The sequence below is a fragment of the Corvus brachyrhynchos genome, unplaced genomic scaffold, assembly GCF_000691975.1.
Source record: "Corvus brachyrhynchos isolate BGI_N302 unplaced genomic scaffold, ASM69197v1 scaffold346, whole genome shotgun sequence".
In the NCBI taxonomy this organism is placed as follows: Eukaryota; Metazoa; Chordata; class Aves; order Passeriformes; family Corvidae; genus Corvus; species Corvus brachyrhynchos.
The window spans coordinates 5,269,587-5,291,984 of record NW_008238644.1 but is presented as its reverse complement, the minus strand read 5'-3'; the positions used below and the strand labels follow the sequence as shown (position 1 = coordinate 5,291,984).

General features: G+C 41.2%; 1 protein-coding gene across 1 annotated transcript in view; it reads right to left on the bottom strand.

Moving 5' to 3' along the window:
- Positions 1 to 22,398, bottom strand: part of ZDHHC15 (zinc finger DHHC-type containing 15) — a 188,560-nt gene that overhangs the window by 139,847 nt on the left and 26,315 nt on the right. The gene's annotated exons all lie outside the window — the stretch shown is intronic.

The window sequence follows — 22,398 nt, the reverse complement described above, 5'->3', positions numbered from 1 at the left end:
AAATAATAAACTGTGAGCTTTGTGGGCTTTCTTAGACACCTCAGAAGGCGAGAGAAAGCATGGAAATGATTGCAGGAGCAGACTCCCACGTGGGAAAAGCTTGCACTGCTGGAAAGTGAAGACAGCTGTAAATGATGCAGCACCAGCTGAGACACAGAACAAGTGGAAGAGAGAAGAGCAAGACAGCAGAACGTGTGAAATAGGGTGAAGAGCCAGGAAAATGATCTAAGTAGCAGAGTTTGAAGGGACTGTGTGAGGGTGAGGCTGCCGAGAGCAGGGCAGAGGGGAGGGCTCTGCCTTGGTAAAACCTGAGCCAAGGGGAGCCCAGAAACACCTCTGCACATGAGGGCACCTGGTGATGGACAGGGCAGGGTCTCTGTGTGCCCTGTTGGAAGACACAGAAGGATTTCAGCAGAGCCAGCCTGTGCCAGGCTACAGAAGAGATGGCCAGGCTGAGAAAGAAACCAAGATCCAGCCTTTAGCAACAGGACAATGCTGTGTCTGCTCACGGGAGCGAAAGGAAAGGGGAATGCAATAGAAAGTGTAAAGGCAGGGACAAGGATTTGAGGGAGATGGACTAAAAGGGGCAACAAAACTGTAATGTGCAAAAGCAGGGCGTGTGAGGGGACGAGAGCAGCAAAGGAGTTCACTGAAGAGGGCAGTGATGAGATAGGAGATGGGAAAGTGGTGTGGGAGGCACAGTGAAAGCTGTAGGTCGATGGCAAATAGACATAAATGAACACTTACGCACCGCAAGATATTAAAATAATGTTTAAGTTCTTAATTAGCCATCATGAGATCTTTGACTTCACAACATAAGGATTATTTCAATAGTTTGTAGAAAGAAGAGGGGTATTTATGGTCTTGAATAAATCCTTTAAAATGCTTACACTGCAAATCAAATGTCATGGGGCAGAATTCCACCCCTCCAGGTGGTCGGTCTGCCAAGGATACACAACACACTCTGCTTGATTTGCCACTAGAAAGAGATGGAGAAACAAACCTCCTCTCTGGGTTTCAAGTGCAGAGGTGTAGTGGTTATTGATGCACATGAGGGAAGCTTCATGGTCTAATTTAAGAAATGTTGAGGCTCAAGACGAGTGCACAATCTGTGAAAAATTCAAATTACTCTCCCCTGAGCATGTTAAAATTGTCAATTTTCTGATTGAAAAATAAAGTCCTCACCTCCTCACTGCAGACCATGGAAACACCAAAATTTCTCAAAATTTCTTGGGTTTCTTACATATACATACACATGGCCATATTTACATTCATACCTACACACAGCCCTGTGAATGTGGGTAAACAATATCTCCTTTATTTTTTTGTTCCTAATTGCAGTTGGAGAAATAGCTGAGGATTTTAGAGTAAACTCTCAAAAATATTTGCCCAAGGCAGACAGCATGGAAAATTTTGGCCCAAATGATTTAAGTTTGGCAAAGCCACAAGCAATAGAAAACAGGACCTTATAATAGAAAGTGCTGGGCAGCCTCATGGCAGACATCACGGTTTGTGCTGCTTGTAAGACTTCATTTTCGTTAATAGGAGCTGCATGGCAGGGCTGGAATACCCTGGGGCTTCCTGTCTTTAATTTCCTTTGAATATAATCTTGGTCTTAAGCCTTCCTTCCTAAATAACCTCTGTCTTTAATTTATTTTTTTTAAGCAAATTACAACTTAACGAGCACACATTCTCATAAGGCAGAGCCTCTAATTATCAAAATGACAGTGCTGCTCAGAATCTGAATTTCACAGTCATTCAGTGACCAATTCCACAGGTCAGTAAATAATTACACACCATCCCTGCCAAAAAATAATTAAATAGGATATTATAATGCATCGCCGTGTACACCTACACCTTGCATTACTTGGTCACCTGGATGATTCTTGCAGAGGAGTTTTGATGAAGGGAGCAGCAGGGAGGTGCAGATGTGCAGTCCCACCTGGCCACACAATTAATGAACACTGAGAAAGTGTTTCTCAGCCTTTATTGAGGCACAACTGGCACAAGTGCATGTAAGAGACACCAGGATGTAGCTCACCACTCTTGGATACATCAGGCAAAATTATTCTGCTAGAAATAATTTTATATTACTTATCTTGCTGGGAATAACTTTTAGATCCTTAGAAAGGGTGGTGTCATTTTGTAGGATTGGCTTTGCAGGTCCTCTAGAGTTGCAGTACTTACATGTTTCTTCATCCTCTGATCCAACATAGAACAGTCACTGGTTATGAAGCCAAGGAGTTTCAAATTTAAACCAAGTTTGTTGCAGAGTCCTTAACTCCCAAACCTCCCAGGGCAGTACAATTTAAGCTGGGATATGGCATTTGGAATGCTTGCCAGTTGCTTTGGGCCTCTGTTGCAGCATTAGTGCTCAGAAATTCCTGCATAGTTTCTTTATGCTGCTTAAAGAAATGTGCCCGACGCTGACCCTAAATGCCCCCCATTATTAATCCCCGTGTTTCCATTGTTACACACATCCCACAGCCATACCTGAGGGGCTGACATCCAAGCAGTGAACCAAGGAAAAGTGGGCACTACTTAAACTGTTGGGTAGTTCGGAGACCACCTCCTCTCCATGACCCATCTCCTCACCCCCCATTTTTCTCTTTGCTACCACATGTGCAAACCCATGTTATGTTTAGATCTAAGTGGAAAGGAGCCATTTTCATGGTGTTCCCCCTTTGCAAAGGCTGTCAAGAAGGTTTTAATTTCTTGTTCTGGTTGCAGACTGCCTGGGGCGGCTGCAGGCTGCGCCACTAGACCCTCCTAACACACTTCTTAGTGGCCAGAAGCCTCCAGTAGTTACCAACTTCAGACCAATTTGAATTAGAACAGAATATTTCTTATTCCTATGCCAATTTCCTTAATTTAACCATACAGCTCCTTTACAATGTATTTTTTAGGTTATTCTTAGTGGGATTTTAGGGTTTTCTGTATATAAAAAAACCCACATGGCTTTTCTTTAGTGACTAAAACAATTATACAGCAATATCCTTCGAAAAACAGCTGCCAGTTGTTTCAAGTAGTTGTTCAGAGTGAAAATGAGTCTAAAAATCGTAAATCATTCCTATAATTAATCAGCAAAATTATACAACAAAGCTTTTAATCCCCGCTTTGAATATGAATGAAAATTCCTGAAATACTTGAGTTGCCTTATTCAAGGTAAAGACCTGACTTGAGGAAAATTGATCCATCTTGAAAGCAAACTAGAAAATAAGGGCTACACACATCTTCATGTGTGTTACGCTAGTCTAAGTAAAAAGATGACTAACATCACCCTAGATTCAACTTTCCACAGCAATTAGCTAAAGTATCTCAATTTATCTTTCCCTGACAGTTTATGATTTTAAGGAAATTTGAGACGTTTGGGTTGTTGGGGTTTTTTTTTCCTTTTAATGGACATTTTAGCACCATCTGCTGGTGTTAAAACTTGCTCTGGAAACTAAACACCAGCTTCCTCCTTCATTTTAACTTCTTTAAGGCCTACTTCTGGCTCTTATTAGGAAAGGTTAATTGCTTGCTTTTCTACTAGAGATCCCAGGATTGCATAAGTAATTCGGCTGAATGAATCATCCAGATGGAGGATACCTTCTGAGGCCATAGATCAGTAGCAACACACTATTAAAGAAATATCTCATCTTCAGCTACATCCAAGGATAAATGCAATGGGTTTTCACTGTGTGAAAAATGACAACCACCAGCCCTCGTTCCTTAAGAGGTAATAGAGTTTTTTCCATTGATTTATTCTGGGTTGATACTGGTATTTAGACTACAGAATGAGGCTGTGATATTGGACATTTAATGTCCGGGTGCACAGTGAAAAACTGACCTGCTAGAAACACCTCTGACTGTATCCAGTTATATTATTATGTGACCTATTCCATCTGATTCATCCACTTGCTTTTTTATTCCCTTAGACTGCTTCTGGCTCACAGCCAGTTCCTTCCTCTTTCAGAACCTCTCAGGGCACAGATAGTCTGAAAGCACTTCAGGAAATGGTCCCATTAGGTCTCAGCTGCCTTTGTGCAGCTCCTGTCCTGAATCCATGAAACACCTTCAGTACAAGTGTGATCTCTGCCTTGCTGAAGCCAAGCTCAGAGAATTCCTCTCTACAGGACTTGCCAAATGCCTGGGTTTGAGTGACAACATCACAAAGCAGTAAGAAACCTGCCATGCACTTCATGGTCTCTGCACAGGAAGAGATTATCAGCCCACTGGAGTATAGGCAGGTCTAGCAGGTAAATGTGCCAGGGGAATTTCAAGTTGTTCACATCAGTGACTGCCGTGACATGAAAAACTGGGAACGGACCTGGGGGTCATTTTTTCAGTCTTCTCTTTCAATACTCAGCATGACTTTTAGTGGCTGTACTTCAATCTCAGCTCCCACCCACCACCATCCCAGCCTGTCTGCACATCTCTCACACCCCTTGCTCTAAGGAATACACTCCCTCCCTCAGCTCTCCTCTGCAGCCATCAGTTTCTCTTCTCAATTGACCTTTCATTGTGCTGGGAACTCCTCCTTGCAGAATACCCATGGTTTAAAGCTGAATTTCAGTTGTCTGAACCTTAATAGGACACAGAGAAACAGTCTCATAAAAGTGCATTCCAGATTGCTGTGAAAAGCTGATGTAAAAGCAGCTGACAGGATGAAATGCCAGTTTACCAGCATGGGGTGTCAGGATGTTATGGGCCAGCAACAGGGCTGGGAAAGGAGTTCCTTGTCCAGCTGCAGGGCTATGGCATCTTCCCCTACAGATACCAGTAGGCTCCAGTACAACTGTACCTTGCCATTGTCAACTTTGGCAGCAGTTGCCCCATGGAATCTAAATGGCCACAAGACAATTAATTATCTTTTGCTTCCAGTCACACAGATAAAATTAAGCAAAGCCCAAACTTTGCTTGCCCATAAATTCTCTATCCTAGACAGTGACAGAAGGCTTTTCAGATAGATGTCGTTGGCTAAGTTTTCAAAGTTGTGCTCAAAAGGATCAAGTCAAAAAAGAAAGCTGCTTATTTGTTAGAAAGATTCGTATGTACACCTCCCACATCCACGGCTTTGAAATGGACCTCTTAATGTCTGAAGGGGATACAAAACCTAAGGTTCTTCTAAGATTTCAGAAGGAGGAAGAAGGCCATGACCTTCAACCACAATTATTCTGCAGAAATAGGACTGCTTGTCTTTGCATAATGTTTTACAAAATAACCTTGAGAAGAGGTGCAATACTGTCAGCTGAAACAATTCCCTAAGAGCTGTAAAGAATTAAGGAAAGCCCTAAATATATTAAATGTATTGATGGACAAACTATGATCAAGAAATCCAGGCCAGAGTTGGTTCCATTGCAGCACTGAGCCTCTGTGGATGGCAAAATAAAGAGGCAAATTTGGTATAATTAGTCCAATTATCTATGCCAACAGTGATGAATGCCAATTCAAAGCCATTTCTGAATTTCTTTTCTTCAGATGAATATAATTTATATCTAATTTCTGGCAATATCAGTGAGATTCAGAAAGAGGTTTATCAAGAAGAGAGTATTTGGGTGAGGAGGGACAAGAAGACTCTCTGCTGTTTCAGCAAAACAGAAACTGTGGAAGCAAATTAATTTGGGCAAATTTCCCATTAAAACAAAGCCAAAACCTTTTGAAACTGTACCAATGTCCTTTCCAAAATATTTTGAACAAATGAGTTCCTTTGAATTGCAATCTACTTCTGCTTTGCAAATTTAAATGAATATACATTCAAATAAAAGGTCAAAGTTGGGATGAAAACTTTCCAAATTTAATAAAAAGAATTGCCCTGATCTCCTAGATAGCATTAAGGACAGGAAGCCACCACATGCCCTGGAACTTGCTGTGCACCAAGACAGCAGAGATCTCCTGAGCTCCACCACACGTACACAAAATTTGGTATTTGGGTTGTCAGAGCTCTTGAAGCAGCTCCACGTCACTCCCTGTCCCTTCAGTCTGATTTCAGGTGTGGTCACTTTGTTAAAAACAAATGCTGTACTTGCACATCTCATGGATTTTTTCATGCACTGGAAAAGAAGAAAATATGGGGTTTTTTCCATGTATAAAATATCTAATAAAAAATCTCTTGATTAATTACAAATTTTTTCTACATCAAGAAGTACCAAGTTGCAAACCATCAACAATTTACACAGGCCACTCGTCAGAACCTCAAATTGCAGCAAAGACTGTTCCTAAGTGTGACAGGTTCTCCCCACCCAGGGGTGCCACAGCCCTGTCCTTTGGGGCTTTGTGCCAGTTCAGTCCCCTCATCCTCACATTAGGCTACATGAGATACTGACAAAACCAAAGAGTTTAGGTGGATGAAAGACACAGTTTTCAGTCTTGCCAAGAATAGATTTCACTGGATGAACAGGGATAGTGTTCATATAGAATCCAAAAATCCCTTTTTGTGCTCATTCCCTGTCCATGGTTGATTATCAGACATATCAAGTAATTACCCATCTTCACCTCTAACCTAACCTAAGTGGGCACTCTTTCTCCATGGCTGTGTTTGCTGCTGCTGGAAGAACACAGATAATTTTCTGTTCAAAATTTGATATGATAAATTATGTTTCCTCTCAGAACTAACCCAGCTTCCTCTGGAGGCAACAATAAAAAACCCATTAATAAATGATGAGAGCATTTAACAAGTATTGCTCTGGAATTTTATTAGCTCACTTCCTAACCAGCACAATTGTTCAGATAATTTCTGTTCCTCCAACCTCTCACAATCAAACTGGGAGTTCACTAAGCTGGTAGGTAGGTGGGTAGGTTGGTGGTTAGACAGATATTTTGAAGGAGGTAACATCCAAATGTTCCATTCACTGCAGCAAACCCCTACTTCCAAATATGCTCCTTACCACAAAATTATTCCTTAAGTTGCATTTAAATCAAAATGCAGTTGCAAACCTTAAACCTGGATTTCAAACTTTTTAAGTTTATGGAGAATCTATGTACTTTTCCTTCCAAAAATTGCCCTTTGTCATCAGAAGAGTTTTCCTCTGAAGTAAGGCAAAGCTTAAGTATTAGAAAAAGGAACTGCAAGTACATTGCAGTGAAGCCATGCTTAAGGTGACAATGAATCCAGCAGCCACAAAATATTACCTTCCTGAGGGTTTTTATTACCAAAGTATAACTTGATAGGAAGAAAAGCGGGCTCCCTCCTCCCACTCATCATTCTGGTGAAAAAAAATTTAAAATCTTGAGCAGAAATCCCTTCAAACCATCATGAAAAGGTCTGTGCACAGCCTCGGTATAGTGCAATGAAATTAAAAAAGATGTCATGTAGCCATGTCAGCCACATCTGTGACCCATATGGTGCATGTAACAAGAGCATATGTCTGCACCTAAAGAGAACATTATATGCTGGATAAGGCTGGGACAAATGTAAAAGTGAAGTAGAACACCTTCACAGTACAAACACAGTTTGTTATTTGTGTCACATCAAAGAAAGAGTCTCTAAGAATTATTGGCCTCTGAAGTCATTTAATTATGATTAAGTGAACTAAGAGCTAATGTAAATGGTATTTTATACCCCAGTGAATTAAAGTATGAGATCTAGTCAAGGTGAATAAGATTTACAGCCAAAATTCATGCAACCTTACAGTAATTTCATGACACTTTTACTACGAGCCTAGACATTTTTGTTCTTGAAATAATTAAAAGTACACGAGCAAATTTTACTCTTTGGATGCTTAAAATAAACCAGAGAAAAGAGAATAGGCTGTTTATCAAGTGACCCATGCACTTCTACTTTTATGATAAAAGGAACAAAGGTTATGCAGGACAAATACAAACTTCAGATTTTATTAAAAATATAAAAGGAAAAAGAAAAATAAGCAGAGTAGAATGCTCACAAATCTCTTCCATTTGGACTAAATCTGACACAAATTAAAGTCTCAAAACTCATCTCTGTCTAATCCCAAATACCTGCCTGCTAAAGAACACATTTGTTATGTTGAGACCCAGTGCATAATAGGAGCAAGTCAAATCAGCCAACTCAGTTTAAAGGTACTAATGGTCTTCTCACAGATATTTAAGGAAAACTGTTCCCAGGTATTTGCCTTCAAATAGAATTAAGGGTGTCCAAGCAGAAGTGCATAACATATCAATGAATGAATAGTTATATTTCACAGCTTTTCCAGCTGGAAGTAAACTCATTTTCCAGTGACAAATGTTAATCCACTCTCTTCGAGAGTGGCTGTTTGAAAGGCTCCAGGTAAGGAACAGAAACTTGGCTGACAGAAGAAAGTACCAGATGGCTGCTGGGATGGGAAAAAAATTGAAGGGAAGAAAATGGTGAAATATGAGTTGTAGAAATAAGGATCGAATCACAATCACAATGTAAGTAGAGAACCAGAGCCTTCAGGTTTTAACAGGAGCCATGTTTGCAACGAAGCATCTCCCCAAGGCTCAAACTGGGCGGCCTCAAGAGGCCCTTAAAATGCAACAGAGCATTAACAAATTGCATAAATTAAACAAATAAAGAGTGCTCTTTGAACAGTCTCTTTTGGCTCATGTGGCCATGTGCTTTTGCACAAAGTGATCCCCTTGAACCTCTTACACACAAACTGTGCACTTTTCCAATCTTTTAACAAAACTTGAAAATTCCCAGTAACCTGTTAAGGAATCAAAGGGATCAAAATCCACATGCTAAAAAAATACTAATATAAATGTCCATGCCGAGGTAGTAGACCTTGTCTTTGGTAGAAGATGGTGTGGAAGAAGAGGAACTGTGGGGCCAAAGTTTAGCTCTAAATAGTAAACATGTAACTGACTTAGGAGCAGCAACAAGAGAATCTGGGTTACAAAATACAGTCTTGACTCATTGATCACCTCCTTCTGGCTCTAGACACTAAAGTTAGTAACTTTTAATCTGTCTCTTTTTAATTTGCCTTCAGAAATACTGTCCTAAAGGAAGCTGCTAATACTACATTAACATTCATGGGTATCCAGATTTGTATAAATTTTTATTTGTAGAATATCCACCAGCAGGGGACAAGCACAGTGATGGTGGGATATAATCCCCTTGAAGAATAGGGCCACCGCTGTCACCTGTGCTGGGTCAAGATAGCTCAGGCCCCCATTTTATAACCATCCTGACAAGCTTTGTTTTAGGGGGATTTCTTTCAAATAGTTACTGCTAAAGCTGTTTGGGAAATAATGAGTTCTGCATTTCCCACAGCAAACTCAGCACAGCATGGTTGTTCTGAGCTAGCTCAGACACCCGGACTCATCACACCCATACTTAGACACACACTTCTGTCACCTCTTCCTAGACACAGCACTGCAAACCAGCCTTCCAGAATACCCCCATTTTCCCTTGCCTTTCCTTCCATTAGATGATCTTCAGCCCGACTGGTATGAGAGACTTCATTAAAACATTCCAGTTGAACTGAACTAGCCGATTCTTACTGCCAATGAAACGGCTTTTGCTAAGAAGTCTGTGTAAAAGACCAGCACCTGGAGACAGGAGATTGCTCAGGGGATTGGTAACAGGCTGTGGAATATTTAATCTCTGGGGCACTGGCTCAAATCCAGAGCCAGGACCAAACGAGAAGCATCAGTTTCTTAGGCAGGCTGCCACACGACACCTTTCAGAATCACAGAGCCTCACTCAGAAGAGCCCTTACCAGCTCTCTGCTGAGAAACTTTCTCCTCTCTCCTGTCTGAACCTCACAGCTGAGACAAGTTGGAAGGCTGTAATTCAGAAATGTGCAAAATGTTATGCCAACACAAAATAAAAGTTTTAGTGCAACTGCCTGAGCAATGCCATGAACTAGATTTAGTGGTCTTTCAGAAGAGGGATGTGTAGGCTCATGATTTTTCTGTTGAAAAATAGTCCCACTATACACAAGAGACAAATGACAGCAGTTCTCTATGCCCAGAGCATAGAGGCTACATGGCAATAATCTTTCATTTCCTCCATACTGAATCTTTATGGATCAATAATCCAACTAAAAACCCTTAATAATGACTAAATATAAAAAGGAGAAAATCATTTTAATGGAAATTAAAACATAAAGACCATCAAAACTTAAAAAATCACTTAAAGCCAAATGACACAATGGAAGTTGAATCTGTTTTAGACAAAAGACATTCCCCTGCACCTTTTCTCACACACAGCAGCAGCAGCAGCTCTCTGCTCCTTCTCTGTGATGGCGTTGGAAAGAAAATTCCTGTGCCACTCCCTTCCCTCCTCCTGTGTTATCATTATCCACAGCAGATTTCTTCACACCCTTCATTACTCCTGATCCTCTAACTATTTGAGGAAAGACAAAATTATTTCCACTTGATGTTTGGTATCACTGTTCATCTCAATGAAAATCCAGTAACTCCCTCTATTAGTGACTGAGGAGGTCTGTGACTGTACAGTATCAGTGAAAGCACAGCTGGAGAAATAAAACCCATGTAAATAGCTGAAAAGATAGGTAAAAGTCTGGGCAGGGATCCAAAAACACTAAACTACAGACTCCCAACATCTGGTTCAGGGTGGATTCCAAGAAAGACAGAAAGAGAGAAAAAGAAAGACAGAAAAAAAAAAAAAAAAGAATTGATTTATCTGTAGAATTTTTACATAAGGTTTTCATTTCATTTTTTAATTCATCAGAAATTTTACTCAATTACTGTGGTTTAATTTCTTCACCTTACTGCATCCTGTTGCTTCACTCAGAAGGAAGCAGTGCCTTGGACTGGAGTTATAAGCAGCCCCCAGTTTCATACTTTCATGCTTTATTGTGATAAAAGCAATTACAGGTAAAAACCTCTAAACCCTATTGCTCAGCTTCTCTCTCTTTTCAGCTAGGACTGGGTTTATGACACATGCATGAGAATCCTATACTGATTTCATGGCCTTTCAGACTAACCATTACAACAGAGCTGTGAGCTCCTCAGCCTGCCCTGAGCACCACCTCATCCTGTCTGAGCAAAACCCACCTGGCTGCGCACCCACCTGAGGCACTCAGGGCTCCACCCCTGCTGTGTGAGGGATATTTTCTGCTTTGAACACTTTTATGAGCCAAGACTTTTTGTGAGGACTTCAGAGACAATATAATTTTCAAACGGTCATAGATGACTTAAAATTATAAAAACCCCCATTTTTCAGGGATGTTTCCACTCTTAATGTACCTGAACTCTTTCCAAACTCCTGCCTCCCCAAGATAAAAGAGCAGATCACCCATCCCACTCAGGACTGCCTATGCTGGCCACACAGAATGCTCCAGGCTATCAATACTGTCACTGTGCCCTATTGCAGGTAGGACTCTTGCCTCCAACTGCTGCCAGTGGCATCCAAACGTCAAAAACTGCACCCGCAATAATCATTAAATGCACAAATGAGATAATGAGAAGCTCTGAAAAGTCTCCAAACAATTTCAAATTTGCCTACTTTGTGCTTCAGCACTGCCTCGCTCAGAGCTGGGCCATGAGTGTTTGTGTGCTTTCCAAGTGTTATTATATGCATACAGACACAGAAAGAGAAATAAACACACATGGGGTAACTGTGTGATTCTCCTGCCTGAGGACTAATTCTCCACTACATTTAGGCAAGGTGTGCATTCTCCTACTTTCTCCTCTCTCCAAACAGAAAGAAGGTTCAAGACAGAGTTCAGGACTCGGCACTGAGCAAGTGCACAACCAGGCTGGACACAACTCTCTTGCCTCTTCACCACTGCTGTGCCCTGGCCGGGAGCACCCCAGAGTACATTTCCATCAGAAAACCTTTTATGCAACAAGGTGTCGCCTTCCAGGTAGTACAGACTGCCAGGATGATGGCAATGGGCCACCACTCAAGCCTCTGAACCTGTGATGAGCTTTCCACTCAGGAAAGGAGGCAATGACATTACTGAAAGGAGAATCCCTCTAGGGCAGTAACAGGTAATGAGCAGGAGATGAATTCTGTCCCTCAGAAACAAAATCCCTGAGAAATAAGAAAACTACAGTTCTTGAAGATCAGTGCAATTTATTCTTTAAGAAGAGAGCCTAAGGGCAACAATTACATATGCATATTATTCAAACCTGAATTCTTTTCTTGAAATTCTCTTTAAATTGTGCCAGTTTACAGGACCATCTTTTCTACCTGCTCCCAGCTTGCTGCCACAGAAGGTCAGCTTTCTCCCCCTACCTGTCCTCCTCCTGCCCACATCATCTCACTTCTCCCTTCGCCTCAGTCCTGGCTTGAAGTGACCCTTAGGAAGCACATTCAGCTCTCCAGACCACCAGAAGACAACTGACTTGCACTCTGAAAATACTTGACTGATGCTCCACTGCCCCAGGCAGAAGAAGGAGAATAAAGCAGCTTGCTGCATAGTTGACAAAGCATGAGTGCTTTGAAAAATGACTGATGAGCCCTCCACCCCATACCTTTGTGCTACCCACATCAGTCTGCATGTGTATTTTCACACCCAGGCACCCAGATCACACACGGAACTAAAGGAACCGTCCCAAATGAGAGAGGCAGTTTCAAATCAAACAGCATCTCCCTCCGGGATACACTAACACCCCTTTATAATAGAAGTGACAGAGAAGTTGCATGAAATGCCCTGCTTCAATCCAATACCTTTTACCCCATTTCCTGCAGTTATTAGATTCTTCTGCAACCAAGTAATCTGGCAGAAAACTAACTCCAAAAGACAGGACAGGACAGAAAGTTTTCACCTGAAGTTGTTTGCAATGGGTTTGGAAAGCTGGTTGGTTTGGAGATTAGCAGCTACCAGCTGATACATAGCTTTGGTTTAAAAATGGGGTGAAGGAGGAGAGAGAAAATGTCTAAATTCAGCCTCCATGACTGGCCCTGTCAAGCAGAATAAATCAAAGCGTTTCACAAATAATCGCATTAGACTAGGTAGAAATCTAGCATTATACAGAATGCATTTTTGCAACCTACGAGGCACTTGAAAAGATGAATCAAGACAGTCAAAAGCAGATGTATATCCTTGCTTTACAAGGTTCCTGCTTTATAGGCAGACCTCTACACAAACAGGCCAAAGCCCTCCCCGAGACAGTCCGGCTTCATCCCGTGCAGAGAGGGCAACACACCAAGTCAGGCAAGTTGAAAGGAAGTCCCTTTTTTCTATATCTCAGCCCTTTGGCTTTCCACCACCTGGACACCACTTTTAAAACGATGACTTCATCATTTATCATTTTACCTTTCAGTGCTTTACTTAATACATGACCTGCTCAGTAAAATATTTGCAGACTTGGTACTCTGGTGCTTTATCCCATTACAAAGGCACGCATAACATTTCACATCTCTCTCGTGCAGGTGGTCCTCTGTTCTGACTCAAGGCCAAACAGAATATAAAGTTAGGCCAGTTCAGCAGTGTAGGTGAAGGCATCTGAGCTGAGGGAGGGGAGTACAGTAACTAGAGATGCCAGTTGTGGCTATACATTTCAAAGATAGCGCTAATTTATTTATTTGGCTTACAGTGACCAAATCCATCTGTCCAGTACAGATGATCTACTGCAAGACATCTAAGAATCACTACAAATCAACATTTTTTTATTCAAATTGTTCACATATGTACCAAGGAGCCACAGAAAGGTGTATTAATGGTCCAGTTCTTTCAGGCAATTCCACTCCATTAAATATTATGAGTACACATGTCTGGGAAGGAAAAGAACAGAGGAAAAGAGTTTCCCAGTTTGTTTTTGGAGTGTTAAACAGTGCAAAACATCATGCATTTTTACTTAATTTCTCCACTTTTTTCTTCATTCCAATAAAATATTCCCTGTGCTAGATGATCTCTCTCTTAATAGTTCTACACCAGATGATTTATTTGCAAGGATCTTCAGACACCGTGATTTTGATTTACAACCAGCAAATAGAACATTGATGGAAATACAGACAAAGGAGTTTCAGTGCAGCCAGGAGGCCTTTCTTTGCAGCTTATTTACAAAACCCAACTGGTTTTGATTTCTATTTATATTCCTCACTAGGGACATAGATGTGAAATTTGGTGCTTATGGCACTGAGAGGTCCCAGGACTGTTGCCACTCTCAAAGATGACACCGTGAACTGGGGACTCAGTGACATACAGGTCCCACCCAGTTCCAGCTATTTACAGGATTCTCAAAAAAAAACACAGCAAAGAAGAGTCAGGAAGGAGATTCCTTCTGAAGTCCAGCTGGCAGTAACACATCCCATCAATTCTGATGCAGGGCTTGCCTGAGCAAGGACTGGCACGAGAGCAAAAGGGCAGACCCAGAGACACACAGGTGACAGAATCTAAGAGTGAAAAGAGCCTTACAGAGCTCTGCATTATGAAAAGCTGCTAAGGAAATTGTTGGGTCCACAGTAACTGACTTCCTATTCTTTCCCCTTTTTTTCAAAACCTCAGCTATTCTGCTCTCAAATTAAGATGTGGCTTCAGCTTTTAGAAAGACATGAATAACAATAAAAGCATATTGCTGCACATATGATTAAGCAGCTCTCTGGGTTATATACAGAGGAAATGTCTGAAAAGGCACTGGCTGACACTTATCAGAGAATTTGGAAATGGAAATTACAGCAAAAGAAGGTAAATTAGCCAAGAATTTAAAAAGAAACAGGATATAGTGATCAAACAGATGACATCAAATTAAAAACCCAGATCAGGAACCAATGCACCAGCCTCAGGAAGCCATGCTCTCAAGCTGGTGACATCATATTTATGTATGTCCTGTGTCATTCAGACATTTTCTGGTGGTTTCATTAAAGATACAAAGCACGTGTTTTTGAACTCCTGGGGTTTTTGTCTGTGTTGTATATCACCAGTTTTTCAGGGCTTTTTAGGTTACTGAATTAAGTCCACATTCATAATTCTGTTTCTCAAATTCTACTTCATGTCAGTGTTGGAAGGGAGAGCTTTCCAGCAGTTTGCTGATTGTGAAGAAAGAGTACAGCATTTTTCAAGACATGAGTTAATGAGTCATACTGTTTGTGTTTCCCAAATAAATTAATAACAACAACTAACAATTCATTCCTAAAGTTCCTGCATGCCCACAATTCCAACCAACTGCAGTGGAAGCCAGAAATGCTCTGCAGCTTTGGAAATGAAAGCTGTCCTATGTCCCTCCCCAGCAGAAATTTCTACAGATGAATCCAATGATGGTTAAAAGGGTACCCTTAAAATCTTTGGAAACCAAATTTTAAAACTAAAAATCCTAAACCAGTAAAACACAATAAATTTGTTTATAGAACAGAGTCTTCTGAGACTATTACTCCCTTTGCATGTGCAACATGCCATTGAGCAGGAACTTCTATATTTATTAAGGGTATTGCCACTGACAACACTATCATTAGTATTATCTGTTAGCAATTATTCCCAAACAGATTATTGACAGCATGGATAGAGCAATCCGATTAGAAAAATGCTCACTTCTGTGGAATCACCAGCACCTGGCAAGAAAAGCTGACACCTGAACTCATGTCCTGGATGAGCATTTTAGATGTGTGCAGGTATTCCAGGTACCTGTAGCACATCTGCATGCAAGGATCTCAGCGGTTTGGAGGGGGCTGTTTGTTTGGGGGCTTGTTTTGTGGTCTTTTTTTTTTTTTTTTTTAACAAGCTGGGTTATCATTCCCTTCTCTGTGGGAAGGGAAGAGGGGGCTCAGGACAGTGCACAGGTTTGCTCAGCACGACGCACTTCAATGCAAACAGGGCTCAGCCTTCCAGCACCCACACTGCTGTGCAGCTCTCCCGGGTGGGCAGCTTTGAGCAGCTCCATTCAGGAATCTATGCTAACACACAAAGCCACTTTGGCTCCTGCAGCTGCCAGACAACTGGCTTCACTCTGCCCTGAAAGAAATCCCCCGAGCCTGGCACTCTGCTTGGCCATGAGAAACCAGAGCACTGAGCCCAGCAGTGCAGCGAAGCCGTGGGTCAGGGCGGGGAGCTGGAGCCGAGGGCAGCCAGCACTTCACCTGTGTGGGGAGAGGAAGGCAGGGCAGCCGGGGTTATGTAAGCAAATTCCCGGCTGGAATGTGCAGAATGTACACAGAGGGTGTGCCGGGCAGGCCGGGAGCTGGGGGCCAGGGAACAGCCTCCCAGCCCATGGGCAACAGGTTCCCTGGCAAAAGGCGGTCCCAAAACGCAGCTCGTGTTCTCTGCTCCTGCGGCTCTGTCTGCCCTCGCACTCAGGGACACAAAAGTCATCAGATACAAGCGTGGACAGCACAGTGAACTATTTAATGATATAAGATAATCATGAATAAAACAGTCAACATTTCTCCAGTGGCCTCATCTCCTTCCTGAAAGGCAAGACTGCTGCAATTGTTGGCAAAAATAGTGCAGGCAAGATATACAATCAAAGGTAAAGAAAAAATTTCACACCATTTCCGGAGCAGTCTGGGTTTTAGGCCCTTGCTACTTCAGATTTTTTCCCCTGACTAATTAACACATCCCTCCCTAAAATCTACTCAAACCCCCAAGCAACTAAAGGAAAAAAAAGAATATTTCAATATTCAATGAGTCTGCTCTAACCACTGAAATGCTCCTTTTGTTTTTCTCCTCAGGTGGCACTTGAAGCAATCAAACCCAACTGGTAAAGGCATTGAAAGTAAGTCTGCTTTAAATTTACAGATGTTTGTAAAGCAAGTACTTATGAAATCATGGAATAAAACCTCATCCAGCTGAGAGGTAGATTTATCTAACTAATGTGCAAACCCAGGGATCTGAGTAAATTTGTGTGTTGAATACATTTACTAAATACTTGACCGTTGGCTTTGCAAACCTGCTGTGGGCATAGAGTGTGCCTGAATATCCTCTGACTTCAGTACAAAGTGAATTAGGGGCAGAATTCCACTCCTGCACAGCTACAGCACTGCATCCTGTAAGTGTTTTGTGACTGCCAACAAGAAATCTGAGTTAAACTATCTGCAGTGGTACTTGAACTAGCTCTACTGATCAGAACTAATTATAAGAAAAGTTCACACATTGAATGTCAAAGATGAATTCACAGAGGAAATATAACACATGAAACACATGTTCCAGACATGCTGTTCAAAACAAATCTTAAAAAAATAAGGTCAAGGGACCTGGAATATTTCTCACAGAGATTCTGCAAGCTAAGTAGTGAAATGGCGTTAAATAAATTACATGGTTTCAAATTACTCACTCTGCAACTGCAGAAGAGTCTGGCTCTTTGGGGTACCTGCTAGAGGGCAACAATTATGTCTGGAAAAATACACAAAAAAGAGCAGAAACTCTCGGATACTTTGTAACTCTTGGCCACGATTTACTTTCTGTTTCATAAAGGGCAATCTCTTCTTCAGGAGCTGGATGCTGAGTGGACTCACTAAGCAGCTCTGTACGGAGAAATTGAGAAGAGAAGCACTAGCAGGAACTGGACACAGACATGCAGGCTCACAGGCTTCTCTGAAGCCCTCTCACAGCAGCTCTGGGCAGAACTCAGTGCAAGACTGGGGCACTAAGGTAAATTTAATTTAGAACCAGATGTAGCTCCCAGCATTTGTTTAATTTTGCAGGTCCAAAGCTTCACACAATTGTATGATCACTGTTTCCTGAGGTAACAATGTCCTCTTTTCAAAAAGGGATTGTTCACCATGCATTCAGCTTCTGTTAGAAAAGGGATCCCCAATTCTTCTGGAAATTTCATATTCTCAAGTGCCATTTTTCATAGAAATGGCCTCTTTTTTGAGTTCATAGACAGCGGAAAAAGCAATAAAACCTTTAGATGCGAGGTGATTTGTCATCTTGCTAGAAATACTTTACCACAATTCTAATTCCACCATCCCAGGAAAGGCTGCCTATAACACACTGAGAGCCAGCTTGGGCTGTGAGCCAGCAAAGCACTCCAGCATGATTTCAGCTTTCACTGTACCACTGCCTGGAGTGAGATGACTTAAAAACCATTACAATTAAAAAGCCTAAATGGGTTGCTAATTTAGAGCCTTGGTGTGAACTTCCTAGAGTGAGTATCATAGCACACAGCTACACCATTTTGAGTTTATAATGCCCTACCACATGGCCCAACCTGAGTAAGGCCCTACAGATGAGCTCCAGTGAAATTAGATGGGAATGGACAATATTTGCAAAGGGCCTTCAGCAGAGGCCTTTGTATTCAAGTCTTTTATCCCACTGTAGGTGAGAGTATACTTTATACATCCCAGGAGGAAAATAACTTAGTCAGAAAGCTCTCAAGGAAAGATAAAGAGTACAGACAGAAAAGCTATTGTGCATAAATCCACGTGGAATCATAAGTCTTTCTCAAAAATGCTGAAAGAATAAATCCCCCTCCCACAAACTACAGGAAAAGATGTGGTTCCCATACACATCTGAGTGGCAAAGCAACTTCCCACATAGTCACATCTGCCTCCTTTTTGCTCTGTTCCATTGCTTAAATTCTGTCATGAGAGTAAACACAAGAGGGGGCAAGGGGCTGTATAGGCACCTGGTCAGGGCAAAGAGAAAAGGAGGGAAGATTTGGACCTTAGATATTTGCATATGAATTTGGCTTCAGCCTTCATGGCTTTTACATGCCTTTGAACACTTTCTGTTTCTTTCTGCATTCTTCACTGCTCCATTTTATTTATTTTCACCTTCTGCTTCTCAGATCTTCTGCCAGACTGCTTATTTAATTCTACTTGTTGCCCTGAAAACACCATTGTTGTCATCCAAATTAATATCTGAACATAATAAAAACCTCAAAATAGCTCAGACTACCAGTTTTCCATCCTTTGGTCTCACTTCAAGTACAGTATAAAAGCCAGGTCTTGGGAGCTCTGATAGTTTACACAGGACCAGTCCTGGGTACATGGTGTTTTAGTAGGCAGAGGAGGCTTTTCCTTCTCCACCCATCTTTTCCTTTCACCAGTTGAGACTGCTCAGAGTCCCCCACCATCTCCAGCCCAGTTAGCCCCTCTTCCCAGGTAATCCACTGCAAACCTTGATGATTTCCAAATAAACTTGGTACTTTTCAAATATTGCCTTCTGTGACAGGTTAGTTGAGAAGCAAGATAAACTAAGATTACCTTTACTTTTAGGGATGAGGGAAGAGAACCATCTCCTAAGAGTCTGCGCTGAAGCAGCAGGACACTCTGGCTACAGATCTCCTGTTGGGTTTTCTATGTTCCTCTCTGTTCAAACTGCACGGTAGAAAAAAATTAGGAAAAATAAGACCGGACAAAAAAAGGCAAGGCAAGGAAAAAAAAAAAAAAAGAAACACAATAGGATGAATATTTTTCTCAAACCTGTATTGCCATTATCTGCCCTCATCCTCAACCTTTTTCCCTTGCAGTCTTCCCAGAGATGAGAAGGGCTCTGAAAAGACTAAACATTCTTTTTCTTGCTGGCTTTGTCCAGTCTCTCAGTACTGTATTTTTCAAGGACAGATCACCAATTACCCTTCCATGTTTTAATTTCCTTGATTTGAACTAGATTGCAAATAAATATCATAATGTGAGATTAAACAGCACATCACTTCAAATATACACAAAACATTCACACTGAGAGTGCAATAATGTTTGAAGCTGTATCTAACTTTTAAACGGCTACTTTAGACCGATTCCTACAGTCTCCACGACTCCCATTTGATTTTTTCACATAGAATTTACAATTATTCCTACCATTTATGTCATCCAGTAGTGCTCCTAAATTAGAAAACCAGACTGGAACTTCTGCAGCCTGTCTGAGTACTAACCAGTCTCAGCTCTGCTTCTCTGACAAAGCCCTGGCTGAGAGATAAAAAAGAATCACATACTTTACTTGTTAGAAGCTATTCATGCCAACTCTTCCTCTTGCTGTGATGCACTAATCATTGATCAGAAAGCATTTTCATGTTGTCAACACAGAGACCTTATGTGAATACAGATATGAGAAATAAGTCAAGAAAGTAACAAAATCGTTGAATGTATGCTTATGGTAATTTAGCAAAGAATTAATTGGCCAGAATTTATGCAGGCTGCTCTCCAGTCTGTGGATGTGTAAGATGCTATTTTAGCAAACAGTCTATTTTTGAAAGTGAGTCTTTAACAACAAGAAGTGTAATTTAATCCAAAACATTTTAAGCATCCACTTTTTACACTCTCTTGATTTTGCCATTCACTGATTTGGGGAAGCCAAATTGTAGCTTTCTGCTTCACTTTCTGTTCATACCAGGTTCCCTTTTTAGCTCTGACACTAAACACAGCAGGACTGCATTTAAATAAAAACATGCCTTTTCCAGGGGTATTGTGGATGTATTTTCCAACTCACAGATATTCCCACTCATATCAGACTCTGTAAAAAACAAAACAAAAAGCTAAGTCTAACCCACATTTCAATCCTAAAATATCTGTCAGTAGAGCTTTAATCCTGAAAGATAAAACCAGAATAAGATCATTACACTTACACAGAGCAAAAAGCCCTCCTAAAACAAAGCCTTTTAACTGTGGGGAGTTTCCCTGAGTATTTTGCCATGCACTGAAATAGCCAACTGCTTCAGGAGGTCTGAGGCACGAGCAAAAGTTCAACACTGACATTTCCAGCCTCAGCAGAAAAATTATTCTGACATTTGAAAAAGTTTTTACCACCTTGTAGCTGCTCTTTCCCATGCCAGTGTTTCTATCCTCTCAAAACTGCATAAGAGGGATACTCTTCCTCATTTTAACTTGGCTGCCATCAATAAGGGCTAACTGATAGAGAAGAAAGTAATGTGCATAGCTGCCTCTCCACGGCTCTGGAATCCTTTGAACTAGGAGCCCCTCAAAGCTTTCACTGAAAGGCAGATTTTTGCACTGGGACTGGGGCTGATATCCTTGAAACCATAATATTTACATTCTCCCTCTTTTATATTGCTTTTCCTAAATGCTTCCACGAGACAGTTAAAAATAGAAGGTGAAACACTCTAGCTGCACAGAAGGCTATCTGGCAGCATAGTGCTCTCTGTGCCTTCTCCATGCCTGTTCCTTTTTGATGAGTAGGGGAAATACCTCCTAGGTCAGTCCATGCCTCTCCTCCTGCTCCTGCCAGGGAAGGTTCCTACACTGCAGCTCTCCACCCTGGTTCACACCCAAGAGGCTATAGGATCTCTTGCACAGGTTACGTAATGAAGGATGCTGAGAGCTTCATGGGCTGACCTGGAAAACTAAATCGGCTCTTCCCTGAAGGATCTATTTGAGATCCTGCCTCAGTTTATCTGACCTTCATGGCACCTCATGTGCCATCCATGCCTGTGCTGGAGGTTATCTGACATCGCAGCACTTCAGCAAAACTTCAGGAATTTGCTATTTCTTACTGCATGCTGTCAATATATTTTTCAATCAAATTGAGTTGTCTTTTCAATGTCACTTTCTTAAGGTCTCCTCGTAGTAACTAAATCTCTTGAATACTGAAGTCTAATACAGAAACAAGTTTCATCCTGTCCTAGGCCTTTCCCCTCAGAAAGTTCCCTGCACATGTGATCTGCTTACTTTGGGGACTCTCCAAACTCTAACCAGTGTGGGAAGAGTGAGACCTGTCACTCATTTTGATGTAGGATACAGCTGAAGGATAATACACAGAAGGAATGGTTCTTGAAATCTCTAGTATCAGTCACCATTTCTTTATAAATTGTGTTTTTATGGTTTAGAAAGCAGCAATGTTCACATGCATCTAATATTTTTTCATTCCAAATGCATTTCTTTCCCATAAATAATGTTTAAATCTGTTCAACTGTAGTTCAACTGTGAAAAGAATGTGACTAAACGATTTAACTAATTTTACTTCTTTCTTGCTTTATTTGTGACTGTTTTTTTGCTCTTCTTTATGCTTGATTATTCTTTCATTTTGTCTGCCAAATGACCTCTCAATTTAGATTCCTCCTCAAATCCAGTAATTTCTCCACCTCTATGCTTTCCTTTAAATGCAACCAATGGCTTGTCCCTTTTAGGCTTTAAATCTTTTCACTAGGCCTACACTTGCAGTGTTTACTTGTACAATATCTGATTAATTTGCAATCCTTTGAAAATTCTTACCAATATTTTAGTAGGTTCTTTTCCCCTCACACTTAGGAAGTGATACAGTGTTTGTCTTTTCTGAAGCCAGAGAGATAAAACAGCGATCCATAACTACATGGACAAAGCACAGTGGAAAAATTAGGTGGTTTCAGCCAGAAAAACTAACAATCAAGAACCTTTTGGCAGGTCTGAATTTTAACTTAAAGCTGCAAAATACATCATTTGAGACAGTTTCAAGTCTTGACCAAATCTTTACTGGAAATTACAGTAGCAAAACAAAGCAGAATCTCCTGAGACACCCTCACATCTCAGTTAACAGAGTTAATCACCTGGCAGCCTGCAAGCATTTATTTCACGTAAGAGGGAATGTTCCAGATGATTCTGGAATTTGATGGAAAAGATTGTTGAATTCAGTAATATTCAAAGTCTGGCAGCACTAGCCAGTGTCAAACTTGCGGGGTCCAAAATATGATTTC